Below are 4,859 nucleotides of genomic sequence, written 5' to 3'. Positions count from 1 at the left end.
AAAAATTGCGAGTCCCCTACTCTATGTTTCACAGAATGTTCAAAAATCTTCCGATTCAGCGATTTATCATTCAATTTATCACTATCTTGGGGTGACCAATAAGATTATGCCTTATCTTCACCATTTATTGTTTGGGCCGATTTATCGCTCTGAGAAGTGATTTATCTGGAATCTATCGATAAATCAGGCCTATTAATAGCACTATGTTTGCAAAAACTACGTTTAATTGTGTTTTGTGAACGTTGTTACGCAATATATGTTGGGGAACGCGGTAATTTCAAAAAATTCCCTACGATCAGCAAGATCTATCTATGTGATGCACAACAACGAGAAGAGGAGAGTGTGTCCACGTACCCTCGTAGACCGAAAGCGGAAGCGTTATGACAACACGGTTGATGTAGTCATACGTCTTCACGATCCAACTGATCTTAGCACCGAACGTACGGCACCTCCGCGATCAGCACACGTTCACCTCGGGGACATCCCTTGTACTCTTGATCCAGTTGAGACCGAGGGAGAGTTTCGTCAGCACGACGGCGTGGTGACGTTAATGATGAAGTTACTGGTGCAGGGCTTCGCCTAAGCACTACGGCGATATGACCGAGGTGTGTAACTGTGGAGGCGGGGCACTGCACACGGCTAAACAATATCAACTTGTGTCTATGGGGTGCCCCCTCCCCCGTATATAAAGGAGTGGAGGAGGAGGGAGGGTCGGCCCTCTATGGCGCGCCCTGGAGTTGGATTCCCCCCTTCCCTAGTTCGATTAGGAGAAAAGGAAGGGGGAGAGAGGGAGGAAGGAAAGGGGGGAGGCCCCCCACCCAATTCGGATTAGGCTTGGGGGCGGGGGGGGGCTCCACCTGGCCGCCTCCTCCTCTCTCCCACTATGGCCCAATAAGGCCCATATACTTCTTGGGGCTTCCGGTAACCTCCCGGTACTCCGGTATATGCCCGAACTCACCCGGAACCATTCCGATGTCCAAACATAGGCTTCCAATATATCAATCTTTATGTCTCGACCATTTCGAGACTCCTCGTCATGTTCGTGATCACATCCGGGACTCCGAACTACCTTCAGTACATCAAAACACATAAACTCATAATACCAATCATCATCGAACGTTAAGTGTGCGGACCCTACGGGTTTGAGAACTATGTAGACATGACCAAGACACGTCTCCGGTCATAACCAATAGCGGAACCTGGATGCTCATATTGGTTCCTACATATCCTATGAAGATCTTTATCGGTCAAACCGCATAACAACATACGTTGTTCCCTTTGTCATCGGTATGTTACTTGCCCGAGATTCGATCGTTGGTATCTCAATACCTAGTTCAATCTCGTTACCGGCAAGTATCTTTACTCATTCTGTAATACTTCATCCCGCAACTAACTCATTAGTCACAATGCCTGCAAGGCTTATAGTGATGAGTATTACCGAGAGGGCCCAGAGATACCTCTCTGAAACACGGAGTGACAAATCCTAGTCTTGATCTATGCCAACCCAACAAACACCTTCGAAGACACCTGTAGAGCACCTTATAATCACCCAATTACGTTGTGACGTTTGGTAGCACACAAAGTGTTCCTCCGGTATTCGGGAGTTGCATAATCTCATAGGCTGAGGAACTTGTATAAGTCATGAAGAAAGCAGTAGCAATGAAACTAACACGATCATAATGGTAGGCTAACGGATGGGTCATGTCCAGCACATCATTATCCTAATGATGTGATCCCGTTCATCAAATGACAACACATGTCTATGGTTAGGAAACATAACCATCTTTGTTAACAAGCTAGTCAAGTAGAGGCATACTAGGGACTATATGTTTTGCCTATGTATTCACACATGTACTAAGTTTCCGGTTAATACAATTCTAGCATGAATAATAAACATTTATCATGAATTAAGGAAATAAATAATAACTTTATTATTGCCTCTAGGGGATATTTCCTTCATTCTCCCACTTGCACTAGAGTCAATAATCTAGATTACATAGTAATGATTCTAACACCCATGGAGCTTTGGTGTTGATCATGTTTTGCTCATGAGAGAGGATTTGTCAACGGGTCTGCAAAATTCAGATCCGTGTGTATCTTGCAAATCTCTATGTCCCCTTCTGACACTTGATGACGGATGGAATTGAAGCGTCTCTTAATATGCTTGGTTCTCTTGTGAAATCTGGATTCCTTTGCCAAGGAAATTGCACCAGTATTGTCACAAAAGATTTTTCATTGGACCCGACGCACTAGGTATGACACCTAGATCGGATATGAACTCCTTCACCCAAACTCCTTAATTTGCTGCTTCCGAAGCAGCAATGTACTCCGCTTCACACGTAGATCCCGCCACGACACTCTGCTTGGAACTGCACCAATTGATAGCTCCTCCATTCAATAAAAATACGTATCCATTTTGCAACTTAGAGTCATCCGAATCAGTGTCAAAGCTTGCATCGATTTAACCATTTACGACGAGCTCTTTTTCACCTCCATAAACGAGAAACATATCCTTAGTCATTTTCAAGTATTTCAGGATGTTCTTGACCTTTGTCCAGTGCTCCACTCTGGGATTACTTTGGTACCTCCCCGCTATGCTTATAGCAAGACATACATCAGGTCTGGTACACAACATTGCATACATGATAGAACCTATGGCTGAAGCATAGGGAATGACTTTATTTTCTCTCTATCTTCTGCGGTGGTCGGGCTTTGAGTTTGACTCAACTTCACACCTTGTAACACAGGCAAGAACCCTTTCTTTGACTGATCCATTTTGAACTTCTTCAAAACTTTATCAAGGTATGTGCTTTGTGAAAGTCCAATTAAGCGTCTTGATCTATCTCTATAGATCTTGATGCCCAATATGTAAGCAGCTTCTCCAAGGTCTTTCATAGAAAAACTCTTATTCAGGTATCCCTTTATGCTATCTAGAAATTCTATATCATTTCCAATTAACAATATGTCATCTACATATAATATTAGAAATGCTACAGATATCCCACTCACTTTCTTGTAAATACAGTCTTCTCCAAAAGTCTGTATAAAACCATATGCTTTGATCACACTATCAAAACATTTATTCCAACTCCGAGAGGCTTGCACCAGTCCATAAATGGATCGCTAGAGCTTGCACACTTTGCTAGCACCCTTTGGATCGACAAAACCTTCCGGTTGCATCATATACAACTCTTCTTTCAGAAATCCATTCAAGAACGCAGTTTTGACATCCATTTGCGAAATTTCATAATCATAAAATGCAGCAATTGCTAATATGATTCGGACAGACTTAAGCATCGCTACGGGTGAGAAAGTCTCATTGTAGTCAACTCCTTGAACTTGTCAAAAACGTTTCGCAACAAGTCGAGCTTTGTAAAGAGTAACATTACCGTCTACGTCGGTCTTCTTCTTAAAGATCCATTTATTTTCTATGGCTTGCTGATCATCGGGCAAGTCCACCAAAGTCCACACTTTGTTCTCATACATGGATCCCATCTCAAATTTCATGGCCTCAAGCCATTTCACGGAATCTGGGCTCATCATTGCTTCCTCATAGTTCAAAGGTTCATCATGGTCTAGTAACATGACTTCCAGAACAGGATTACCGTACCACTCTGGTTTGGATCTTACTTTGGAAGACCTACGAGGTTCGGTAGTAACTTGATCTGAAGCTTTATGATCATCATCATTAGTTTCCTCACTAATTGGTGTAGGAATCACAGGAACTGATTTCTGTGATGAACTAGTTTCCAATAAGGGAGCAGGTACAGTTACCTCATCAAGTTCTACTTTCCTCCCACTCACTTCTTTCGAGAGAAACTCCTTCTCTAGAAAGGATCCATTCTTAGCAACAAAGATTTTGCCTTCGGATCTGTGATAGAAGGTGTACCCAACAGTTTCCTTTGGGTATCCTATGAAGACGCACTTCTCCGATTGGGGTTTGAGCTTATCAGGTTGAAGCTTTTTCACATAAGCATCGCATCCCCAAACTTTAAGAAACGGCAACTTTAGTTTCTTGCCAAACCACAGTTCATAAGGCCTCGTCTCAACGGATTTTGATGGTGCCCTATTTAAAGTGAATGCAGCTGTCTCTAGAGCATAACCCCAAAACGATAGCGGTAAATCAGTAAGAGACATTACAGATCGCATCATATATAATAAAGTACGGTTACGACGTTCGGACACAGCATTTCGCTGTGGTGTTCCAGGTGGCGTTAATTGTGAAACTATCCCATGTTGTTTCAAATGAAGACCAAACTCGTAACTCAAATATTCTCCTCCACGATCAGATCGTAGAAACTTTATTTTCTTGTTACGATGATTCTCCACTTCACTCTGAAATTCTTTGAACTTTTCAAATGTTTCAGACTTATGTTTCATTAAGTAGATATAACCATATCTACTCAAATCATCTGTGAAGGTAAGAAAATAATGATACCCACCACAAGCATCAATACTCATTGGACCGCATACATCGATATGTATTATTTCCAACAAGTCAGTAGCTCATTCCAATGTTTCCGAGAACGGAATTTTAGTCATCTTGCCCATAAGGTACGGTTCGCAAGCACCAAGTGATTCATAGTCAAGTGATTCCAAAAGTCCATCAGTATGGAGTTTCTTCATGCGCTTTGCACCAATATTACCAAAACGGCAGTGCCACAAATAAGTTGCACTATCATTATTAAACTTCAATCTTTTGGCTTCAACACTATGAATATGTGTATCACTACTATCGAGATTCAACAAAAATAGACCACTCAGCAGGGGTGCATGAACATAAAAGATATTACTCATATAAATAGAACAACCATTATTCCCTGATTTAAATGAATAACCGTCTCGCATCAAACAAGATC

The sequence above is a fragment of the Triticum dicoccoides genome, chromosome 2B (genome assembly GCF_002162155.2).
Source record: "Triticum dicoccoides isolate Atlit2015 ecotype Zavitan chromosome 2B, WEW_v2.0, whole genome shotgun sequence".
Lineage (NCBI taxonomy): Eukaryota > Viridiplantae > Streptophyta > Magnoliopsida > Poales > Poaceae > Triticum > Triticum dicoccoides.
Note: the sequence above shows the minus strand (reverse complement) of the source record.